We start from the raw sequence: 12,609 nt of genomic DNA, 5'->3' as shown, positions 1-12,609 counted from the left end.
CCAATGTTTAATTACCCTCAGTGTCAAAAATTTACACCTTATTTCCAGTCTTAGTTCATCTAGCTTCAACTTCCAAAGATTGGATAATACTATACTTTTCTCTGCTAGATTGAAGAGGCCATTATTAAATATTTGTTCCCCATGGAGGTAGCTTATAGACGATAATCAAGTCATCCCTTAACCTTCTCTTTGTTAAGATAAAGAGATTGGCAGACTCAAGGATCTCACTATAACAAATGTTTTTTTAATCCTTTAATCATTCTCATGGCTATTCTGTTAACCCTGTCCACCATGACCACCATTCATGGGCAGAGGACTTTCTCACGAACTAGACTCCGCCTGAGTAGGGAGGGCAATAGACTTCTGGGATGGAGGTTGGCATAACTGATTAAAAGAGCTTTAAACTAGGAATTCAGGGGAGATGCTCATATAGTCTCCACCCCAGTTCCAATCAAGTAAGAGAAGATATGGCAATGGAGAAAGGAACAGCAGAGGGCATGAGAATGGTTATCAAGAGGAAAGACAGTACCAATGACACTAACAGTCAGGTAGATGATACTGGCAGTAGAATGACTACCTAATCAGGTGAGGAATCTGGATGAAGCCAAGCAGAGATAATTAACATGTCTGTACAAGGGGCCTGGGTAACAAAATGGAGGAACTAGATATACTGGTGTAGAAAGTGGAACCAGATATTATAGGGATAACAGAAACATGGTGGAATAGTACCCATGACTGGAGTACAGTGATGGAAGGGTAGGTGACTGTCATGGGGTAGATACACCCTCTTGTGGGGGTCAGTTGAGGGAGACAATTAAAGCGGTAGCTACAGATCAAGTGGCAAGAGTCATTACGATGTCCCCTGTCTTTAGGGTAGCGTGGCCAAATGGCCAGAGTCCTTAAATTTACCCATGCTCTCAGGGTAGCATGACCTAGTGGCCAGAATCCTTAAAGCTGCCCTTGCTCTCAGGGTAGCATGGCTTAGTGGTCAGTCACACAGTAGCAGAGATTTCCTGTGGAGTCAAGCTATCACCAACAGGAACTCGGGGGCCCCAAGCAGGGTGAAACAAATGGACCATTTATAGTCCCTTGGCTGCCTGGCAGGGGCAAAAGAATAGCTGTTCAAAGGCTCTGGTCCCCTGGATGGGGCAGAGCAAACAGTCAGTCAATTGCCCCTTGCAGCCATGCCTAATAGCAAGTGCAGGGTAGGGTAAGGGAACCCATACACACGCTACTCCACCAGGTTCTGACCCAGAGCCCTGTGAGGCCGGTAAACTCCCTCATGGGAGTTCAAGTATTAGCTCCTTACATATTCCCTGGGTCACTTCCTACTGCAAAGCCCATCACAGCCATCTCCTTGGCTGGCCATGGCTCAGCATCCCCATCATTCTTTGTGGTTGGCTGGCCCTCCCCGGTGCAGTCAGGGTCCACCACCTCTTTGGTCTGAAGAGTCAGTTGTTCCTCTGCATCCATCCTCTTCCTCAGTCCAACACTGAGCTGAGCAACACCTTTTAAATTCTGTTCCCAGTTGGAGCATGCCCAGCAGAGGTGAGGGGGCAAGGCCTCTTCCACCCACTACGCGGTTTATCTCAGTTGGGCCAGTGCAGGATAAATACACCCCATCACAGTGCTGTTCAGGAGAGACAGAAATAAAGGGGAAGGTGGTGGAGTAGTATTGTATATTAATGATGAGGCAGACTAAAGAAATTAGAAGTGATGGAATGTACGAAACAGAATTGGTTTGGGTCAAAATCACTTTGGGGAAGGCAGATACCAGAGGCACCCCTGGGTTAGTGCTTGAGGTATGCTACAGAACCCCAGGATTCAAACTGGGTATGAATAGAGACTTCTAATATTTTTAATGGAAAAATACTGCTGTGAGTTGTATCATTATGGGAGACTTTAATTTCCCAGATACAGATTGGAGGACAAGTGCTTCTAGTAATGGTCAGGCCCAGATTTTCCTGGATGTGATAGCTGACAGATTTTTTCACCAAAAAGTCACCAAACCAACAAGAGGTGAGGCCATTTTAGATTTAGTATTGGTGAGTAGTGAGGACCTCAGAGAAGAATTGGTTCTAGAGGACACTCTTGATTCCAGTGATCATGAGCTAATGAAAAGATAAACAAAAATAGGTGTGCAATTAGGATCCTTGATTTCAAACTTTAAAAAATTTATGGAATTATCTAGGGATATGCACTGGACTGAAGATTAAGGATTTGAATGTGGAGGAGGCTTGGAATTACTTTAAGTCAAAGTTGCAGAGGCTAGCTGAAGCCTGCATCCCAAGCAAGAGGAAAAAATTCATAGGGAAGGGTTGCAGACCAAGCATCACAAACAGGTAATTAAGTGGAAAGCCTACAAGGAATGGAAGATAAATAACAATAATGAACAATATTGTCAGACATATAGATTAACATAATTTGTTGAGGAAGAGTCAACATGGTTTTAGTATGGGAAATCATGCCTCACCAATCTACTAGAATTTTTTGAGGGGGGTCAACGAGCATGTGGACCAAGGGGATCCGGTGGACATAGTGTACTTAGATTTCCAGAAAGCCTTTGACAAGGTCCCTCACCAAAGCTCTTACGCAAAGTACGCTGCCACAGAATAAGAGGGAAGGTGCTCTCATGGACTGGTAACTGGTTAAAAGATAGGAAACAAAGGGTAGATATAAATGGTCAGTTTTCAGAATGTAGAGAGGTAAATAGTGGTATCCCCCAGGGGTCTGTTCTGGGACCAGTCCCATTCAACATATTCATAAATGGTCAGGAAAAAGGGGTAAACGGTGAGGTGGCAAAATTTACAGATGATACAAAACTACTCAAGATAGCTAAAGTCCAAAGCAGATTGTGAAGGGATCTCTCAAAACTGGGTGACTGGGCAACAAAATGGCAGATTAAATTTAATGTTGATAAATGCAAAGTAATGCACATTGGAAAGCATAATCCCAACTATACATATAAAATGATGGGGTATAAGTTAGCTGTTACCACTCAAGAAAGATCTTGGAGTCCTTGTGGATAGTTCTCTGAAAACATCCACTCAATGTGCAGTGGCAGTCAACAAAGTGAACAGAATGCTGGGAATAACTAAGAAAGGGATAGATAATAGGACAGAAAATATCATGTTGCCTCTCTATAAATCCATGGTATACCAACATCCTGAATACTGTGTGCAGATGTGATCACCCCATCTCAAAAAAGATATACTGGAATTGGAAAAGATTCAGAAAAGGGCAACAAAAATTATTAGGGATATGGAACGGCTTTTGTATGAGGAGAGATTAATAAAACTGGGACTTTTCGGCTTGGAAAAGAGATAGCTAAGGGGAGATATGATTGAGGTCTATAAAATCATGACTGGAGTAGAGAAAGTAGATAAGGAAGTGTTGTTTACTACTTCTCATAACACAAGAACTAGGGGTCACCAAATGAAATGAATAGGCAGCAGGTTTAAAACAAATAAAGGAAATATTTCTTCACACAACGCACAGTCAACCTGTGGAATTCCTTGCCAGAAGATGTTGTGAAGGCCAAGACCATAACAGGGTTCAAAAAAAAAACTAGGTAAATTCATGGAGGATAGGTCTATCAATGGCTATTAGCCAGGATGGGCAGAAATGGCTCCCTAGCCTCTGTTTTCCAGAAGCTGGGAATGGGCGACAGGGGATGGATCACTTGAGGATTACCTGTTCTGTTCATTCCCTCTGGGGCATCTGGCACTGGCCACTGTTGGAAGACAGGATACTGGGCTAGATGGACCTTTGGTCTGACCCAGTAGGGCCATTCATATGTTCTTAAGATCGGAAGGAACAGCAAGGATCAGAAGCTACCTCTTAGCGGCAAAGTGTAGTGAAAATTTGAGAACTGCCAAAAGCCAAGCAGAGTTGGACCTTGCAAAGGAAATTGAAATCAACAGTAAAAGGTTCAATAGCCATATAAATAAAAACAAAAGAAAGAAAGAAGAAGTGGGTCTGCTAATCACTGAAGATGGGGTGCAGATTAAAGATAATACTAAACAAATACTTTGTCTCAGTTTTTAATAAGGGTAATAAGATACTTAGGAATAGTGGAATGGTAGGATATAGAAGCAGAAGTGATCACATCCATGGTGGAAGTCAAACTCAAACAGCTTAATGGGATCAAACTGGATGCCCTGGATCATATCCATCCAAGAACATTAAAGAAACTGGCACATGAAACTACATGGCCATTAGCAAAGATTTTTAATGAATCGATACACTTGGGGCTCATAGCCTATGACTGGAGAATTGCTAATACAGTACCTATTTTTAAGAAAAGGAAATAAGTGATCTGGGAAACTACGGGCTTTTTAGTTTGACCTTAATGGTATGCAATGACTTGGAACGAACTTTGAAAGAGAAAATAGTTAAGGACATAGAGTTAAATGTTAAGTGGGATAAAATGCAACATGTTTTTACAAAAGGTAGATTGTGCCAGAGCAACCTGATCTCTTTCTTTGAGAAGATAACTGATGTTTTTAGAAAAGGGAAATGAAATATGTCTGATATATCTGAATTTCCGTAAGGCATTTGATACAGTTCCACATGGGCAATTATTAGTTAAATTGGAAAATAGTGGGAATTAATATGAGAATTGAAAGGTGGATGAGGAACTGGTTAAAGGGAAGACTATAATGGGTCGTACTGAAAGATTCACTGTCATACTGGAAGGAGTTCATTTGCTGGATGAATGTTGTGGAAGTGGAGTTCTTCAGAGATTGATCTTGGAACCAGTCTCATTTAACATTTTCATTGATGATCTTGGCTCAAAAAGTGGGTGTAAGCTAATAAATTTTGTGGATGACAAAGTTTGGAGGTATTGCCAATATGGAGGAGGACTGGAATATAATACAAGAAGATCTGGATGACCTTGAAAATTGGAGTAAGAAATAGGATGAAATTTAGTAATGCAAAATCATGCATTTAGGGACTAACAAGAACTATTATTATAAGCTGGGGCTTTATCAGTTGGAAGCAACAGAGGAGAAGAGCAAGGTGTATTGGCTGATCACAGGATAACTATGAGCTGCCAATGTGAGGTGGCTGTGAAAAAGGCTAATGCAGTCTGAGAATGCATCAGGCAAGGTATTTCCACTAACTATAGGGAAAAGTTATTACCATTATACAAGGGACTGGTGAGACCTCATCTGGAATACTCTGTAATTCTGGTCTCCCAAGTTTAAAAAAGATGAATTCAAACTGGAACAGGTGTATAGAAAGGCTACTCGGATGATCAGAGGAATGGAAAGCTTACCTTATGAGAAGAGACTCCAAGAGTTTGATTTGTTTAGCCTAACCAAACAAAGGCTGAAGGCAGATATGATTGTGCTCTATAAATACATCAGAGGGATAAATACCAGGGTGGAAGAAGTTATTTATGTTAAACACCAATATGGACAAAAAAAAACCAAATGGAAATTAGACAAAGGTTTCTAACCATCAGAGGAGTGAAATTCTGGAACATTCTTCCAAGGGGAGCAGTGAGGGCAAAAAAACCTAATTTGTTTCAAGACTGAGCTTGATAAGTGTATGAAGGGGTTGGACTGATGAATATGCCTATAATGGCATGAGGACCATCTGTGACTGCCAGTACAAAATATCCCCAATGCTGAAGATGGGACACTAGGTGGAGAGGGCTCTGGATTACTACAGAGAATTCTTTCCCTGATTTCTGCCTGGTGGGTCTTGCCAACATGCTCAAGTTTCAACTGATCACCATATTTAGGGTCAGGAAGGAATTTTCCCCCAGGTCAGATTGGCAGAGAACCTGGGGTTTTTTTGCCTTCCTTTGCAGCATGGGGCACAGGTCACTTGCAGGTTTAAACTAGTGTACGTGGTGGATTCTCTGTAACTTGACATCTTTAAATCACGATTTGAGGATTTCAGTAACTCAGCCAAAGTTTAGCAGTCTATTACAGAAGTGGGCAGGTGAGACTCCATGGCCTGCAATGTGCAGGACTTCAGACTAGATGATCATGATGGTCCCTTCTGGCCTTAAAGTCTATGAGTCTGATTCTATATCCTTCAATCCTAAATTAATATATATTTTGAGGATATTTGAGCTAATAACTTAATCAGATAATCTGCATCATAGTTAACACAAGAGAAGATCTGAATAAGAAATTTGATATTTGGATAGTAACATACTCTATGCATGATTAGAGAGCAAAACTAACTCTTTCTTCTGGTGTTGTGTTTTTTTCATTTTCAGAATCTTTTATAATCTTAACCTATTAGCTGAGGGTGAAATTCACCCCAAAGCCAATGCATCTCTTATGTTTCATTTAAGCACTCAAAAAAACCCAAAACCCTTAAATGGGAGTTTAGTGGTTCATAAGCTTTCTGCTGGCCCTGTGCACAAGGATGAATTTCATCCAGAGGGCAGAGCCTTGCTTTTAAAAGCAAAGCTTGGCAAACAAATAGACGGGATACTCACAATAAACATGTTCCACTCAGTTTCTGTTTGTTTGTTCCAGTTTGGATTTTATATTGTTTCTTTTGTTGCTGCTTTTGAAAGGCATGGAGTGGCCAGGGGCCAGTGACCTGCTGATTATGAAGATTCAAAATTTTGTTCTTTACCACACAATTCTAATTGAATTACAGTTCCCAGCTAAGTATCAAACATCTATACATATTAATAGGTAGAGCTGGTAGCAACCCTTATAGTTTAGTTAGTCTAACATTTTCCATTATAAGACCCCACTTTCATTGCTTATAACTTTGCCAAACTTTAACCATTTGGGCTGAAACCCTGAGGAGACCAGGACTGAGAAGGACTTACCCTGTAGTTGGTTCCCCTTTCTGCCAGGGTCTGCTGTGGCATGGAGTACTGGAGTTAAGAGCAGGGAGACTCTATCCTGTGTTCTCAGTGTGCCCCAGGGAGCAGGGGAAAAAAACGTGAAAGGAGACTGAGAGAAGCTATGGGAGGTGGAGTCAGGAGATGAGGGACAAGGATGGGGAGAAACAGGAGCCAGGGGAGGAAGGGCCTAAACACACTCCCCTTCAGAACTTGGAATTGAACCCAGATTTCCTGAGACTTAATATTCCTCTGCTGTCAGCAAATATCTGTAAAAACCACTGGCAAAATGTATCTCTCATCTCTGTCCATTGATTGGTCTCTACATGGAGGGTGACAACATTTTGCTATCACTTGCTGCAATAGCTCAACTGGAAGAGGCGTGTGTTTTATATCTAAAGGTACCAACCCTGCAGATGGGTTGACAAAATGAAATTTCTGGATTTTTTCCACGTCCTTAAAAAAAAAGTAGGAAATTGCATTAAAAAACTATATGAAAAGAATGTTTATGTTGCCCCCAACATGCCCCCTTCACTTGATGAGAGCAGGAAAACAGGTGGCATAAAGCCAGATATGGAGAAATCCTCAGCTGCCTGTGAAAGCAGCACAAAAGGAGACTCAAGAAGACTAAGGATCTGGCCCCTTATTTTCAAATTCACACTTACAAATTACTGTAAACAAGGGTCCAGTTTCTCTGCTGGTGTAAACTGGCACAGCTCCATTGATGTCCATGTTTTTTTTTTCCTTTCTGCCTTTATTTCTGGGAGTGATTGCTGCTAAAATAATGTGAAAGTTTTAAAACATATTGGTGAAAATACGCAAAAGAACACTAAAGAAGGGATGGGAAGGGAGCTGGGTATATTAGAAGAATCTGAGGGGTCTCTTACATAGGACTGTGCTATTAAATCACAACAACCCTGCACACTCTGGGCAGTTGGTGGTGAAGCATCCTGGCCCCACCTGTACTTCTGCTCCTCATAAGAATACCGATTTTCCTGGGAAATGGCATTTATGCACCTCGTTACCATATTGTGGGACACAGCTCAGCATTATTATTCCAGAAACACTCAATCTCTTCCCTGCAGCATCCTCTCTTTGGGGTGCTTTACACTCAGGAAGAAGACAGTGAAGGCACAGACTCCAGTACACTGTGTGGAACATGGTACTCTGGATTTTGAATGCACTTGCTGGCTGCCCATCTACTGATATTGCATATGCAGCACTGCACATCTCTCATCCGCATAAAGAAGGATTGTACCCTAGATTAACATGTTGTGGTGAAATTTTAAATGTGAAATAAGTGAGTCAATTACAGTTTGTTTACTCTTCTGTGGCACTGCTGTGATTTGAAATCCAGAGACTTCATCCAGCTTCTCTCTGAAAGCTGGAGACTTCATCCTGCTTCTCTCTGAAACACCATGTAGCCTGAAGAACTGCAGTCACACCAAGGGATTTAGAACAAGAAAGCAGACTACGGCAGCAGTGACAACAATACTGACAATTTGCTGCTGTCCCTTTATACAGTAATCAGCACTTTCTTGCAAGGCTTTTATTGTCTTGTTTAGATAATAGCAAATATGCAATTTGAAGCTATGGATCAAAAGGATGAATTCATAAATACAGATACTTTTCATTCTGTTATTTCCAGGGTAAAAGTTAGAAGCATATCAGATACCTTAGATGTGAATATTATCAGTAGAAAGATTAAACATACATCTAAAAGCTCATAAGTAGCTCTTTATAGTTGTAACTAAAATAAATAATGAAAGAGGATGACAGACTTCTATTACCTGTTATGCGTATTATATTTTCCTCGTAAGCCATGATGCTGTATTTTATGTAAACTCTAGTAACATTTTACACATTTCTCTTTAGAAATAAAATCAAACTTCCTATCTTATTGTGCGGAATACATATAAAAATAGAATAAATGATCCTGAGAATTATGTATCACTGTTTGTACACTACACTGAAAATTGCTTTGTCATTCCAGTACTCTCAAACTTTGTCTTAGTACTATATTGTTTCACCACAAAGTAATTCCAGTGGAGCTATTGCAGTATGAGGAACCCAACAACTAGCATTAATACAAAGAACTTCTTTTTAATATTGTTGACTTCTTCATGTTTAGTTCAGAGCACTCCAGATTGATGTGAAGCTTTGGAACCCCTGTTTTATTCACTTTAGGCCTCAAATCCCACCACAGAGAACGCTACATCTTCTGGATGGATGGGAGACTCTCCAGAACCCATAACTGATTAGATATTGGAGCAAATTGAGGCTTAGCATCACACCAACATAGTTAAGAAGGGTAAATCCAAGAAACCAAGGGGAATCTGTCATGTATCAGTGAATACTATTTGTGCTCTCCACAATGCACTTCTTATCTTGTTGTACACTTCTTGTCAGTAGAACTCAAAAGCACTTTATCCCAATTATTTTACAAATGGGGAAATTGAGGCACACAGCAGGGAAGTGACCTGCTCAGTGTTACTCCGCAGGCCTGGGAATAGAACACAGCTCTTGGGGGTCCTAGGCTGGTATGCCATCCACTAGACCACAATGCCTCCTCTCAACAAGTTCTGTATATCCAAGTTAACCTTTATATGGACCCTCAGTATGACCCAAGATCATATTTCTGAAGTGTCTGCCTTGGACTATAACTTCTCTAAATAGAGAATGAAAGCCTGTAATCAGACAGCTCAGGCAATTACGATAAATCTAACAAAGAATGGCTGCCATATTTATGCTGATCTTAGCTATTCAGATAATATTATTTAACACTTTCTATTTCTGAAGGACTTTACCACCTTGGCTAATTGCCAAAGCAGCTGGTATTAGTGAAGGTTGAGATTTTCAAAGCAGTATAGTGGATTAATTTTAAGTGAAGATGTGTGACTAACTCCCCTGCACTTACTTTGAAAGCCTCAACCAAAGCATCTACTTAACTCTGTCATTTAAAATAGAGTATGTTGAATCCAATTGACAGCTCACATTAGGTGTCTCTCAATTGGAAATCTGCTGGCTCCTCCTTATCCTCACTTATCCATCGGAGACAATTTTTACTTATGTGGGCTCTGGTGCTCACAGAGTTTGCTCAGGAAGTACTGTCCCACTCAAGGTGCGCAGCAATACTGTCATTTAATTTTTAAAAATGTACATAATCCTTATTGATATTGGAAATAGAATAAGTGCATGTAAGTCATTGGTTACCATGATGGCACTATTTTGGAAAGTTATATATTGGTGCCTTCTCAATACTTCTTGCTTACATACTTGCAGTAAGTACATGGGACGCTGAAACACAAGTGTTGATCTTTTTTGCCTGCATAGGTTACAGACCTCTGCACCAATGATTACAGCTCATGCCAGATACAGTTGCTCCATTTTTGCACTATACCCAGAGTAGCATCTATAGCAAATCAGCTGCTGCTCACTTGTCCTCAGCTACCCAGCCTCATTAGGTGTTAGAGCAGCAGAGGGCCTCTTATCATCTGGAACTGGTGTAAGCTCTGTCTCGGCAGACAATGGGTGGATGGAAGAATCATTCAGCTCCTCAGCATGCTGCTGCAGAAATGGAGTCTAACTGCTTGTTCCTTTGCACACTTTACAATTGGGTTACATCAATTCACATTTTCAAGGCCATCTTTGCAAGGAAAAAGGCTAGAAACTTAACTTGTTTTACAAAAAAGGAAAGATTATATTTTCTTTCTTGGGCCTAATGGCCAGCTCTGTTAACAAAAGGGGCTCACAGCAGCTTCTTCTGCCTCATTCATGCTCAACGGTATTTATATGTTTTATCCAACTCTCTGCCTAAATGTGAAAATCCAGAAGGTAATCTTTGTCCATTGTAACATATTCAAATTGCTTTATGGCTATAATGTATTAATAAACCAGGTCTCGACAGAGCACTGCCAATCCTAGGTATTGATCCACCAGTAAGTGACAGCTTAGCAATTCAGAGTCACAGGAAAAGTTGTGTTAGCATTTTTCCCCCCGATCAAACAGTTGATATAGCAATTTCAAGTGAAGAATGAGATTCTTGTGCCTGGAAGGAAGCAGACAGCAACTTTAGAAGATTTTGATAAAGTATGATTTTGCTCTATACAAAAGTAAAGAGAGTGTTAAAATACTAAGATTAAAAAAAGAGAACTGGATAAATTCATGGAGATTAAGTCCATTAATGGCTATTAGCCAGGATGGGTAAGGAATGGTGTCCCAAGCCTCTGTTTGTCAGAGGGTGGAGATGGATGGCAGGAGAAAGATCGCTAGATCATTACCTGTTAGGTTCACTCCCTCTGGGGCACCTGGCATTGGCCACGGTTGGCAGACAGGATACTGGGCTGGATGGACTTTTGGTCTGACCCAGTATGGCCATTCTTATGTTCTTACGTACTAGCAGTTGTGATTTAGGTGTTTGCTATTTCTTGCAGCAAGAAGTTACATTCCCATTTCTTTGTTTAAAATTTGTTAGTATGTTTTTCAAACATGAAATAGCCCTCCCTTCACATTTTAGCTGTCTGGCTTAATTCTTTTTTTTTCCTACTAGAATGATAGAAGGTCATCTAGTCCAATCCCCCTGCTCAAAGCAGGACCAACACCAACTAAATCATCCCAGCCAGGGCTTTGTCAAGCTGGGCTTTAAAAACCTCTAACGATAGAGATTCCACCACCTCCCTAGGTAACCCATTCCAGTGCTTCACCACCCTACTAGTGAAATAGTGTTTCCTAATATCCAACCTAGACCTCCCCCACTGCAACTTGAGACCGTTGCTTCTTGTTCTGTCATCTGGAACCACTGAGAACAGCCTAGCTCCATCCTCTTTGGAACCCCCCTTCAGGTAATTGAAAGCTGCTATCAAATCGCCCCTTACTCTTCTCTTCTACAGACTAAATAACCCCAGTTCCCTCAGCCTCTCCTCATAAGTAATGTGCTCCAACCCCCTAATCATTTTCATTGCCCTCCACTGGACTCTCTCCAATTTGTCCACGTCCCTTCTGCAGTGGGAGGACCAAAACTGGGCGCAATACTGCAGGTGTGGCCTCACCAGTGTCGAATAGAGGGGAATAATCACTTTCCTTGATCTTCTGGCAATGCTCCTACAAATATAGCCCAATATTCTATTGGCCTTCTTGGCAATGAGGGTACACTGTTGGCTCATATTCAGCTTCTCATCCACTGTAATCCCCAGGTCCTTTTCTGCAGAATGGCTGCTTAGCCAGTTGATCCCCAGCCTGTAGCAGTACATCAGATTCTTTCTTCCTAAGTGCAGGACTCTACACTTGTCCTTGTTGAACCTCAGATTTCTTTTGGCCCAATCCTCCAATCTGTTTAATGGTTGGTGATAATCTGGGAAATAAAAGTATGCTCTGAAAGCTGATTTTAAATGAGCTAAAAATCTAAAACACCATGTTAGCGATACAGAGAAATTCTCCTTATTTACTGTTTTCTGAACCAAAAGTTATGGCCTCCCTTAATAAAATTTTCTCTAAATTATACAGGAACAACAAGAAAGCCCAAGCAAGAAATACACTAAGAACAAAAGTACAGATGAAGATTTGTTGAGCCCAAACATCAAGAGTGTTAAATTATGTTTTATATTATCAGCTTGAGAGAAGATACTACAGTACATTGAAAAAGAAACTTATTCTCAGAGCCCATGGCACCAGTGTAACACATAAGAACCTCAGTATCTCTGAGAGATAAGGGACTATGGGTATGTCGGATCACTGTTTGGAGACTAACTTTAGGGTAGATGTGTGACAAAACTGTGGAGTGTCTAGAC

The sequence above is a fragment of the Eretmochelys imbricata genome, chromosome 2 (genome assembly GCF_965152235.1).
Source record: "Eretmochelys imbricata isolate rEreImb1 chromosome 2, rEreImb1.hap1, whole genome shotgun sequence".
NCBI classification, from domain to species: domain Eukaryota; kingdom Metazoa; phylum Chordata; order Testudines; family Cheloniidae; genus Eretmochelys; species Eretmochelys imbricata.
Note: the sequence above shows the minus strand (reverse complement) of the source record.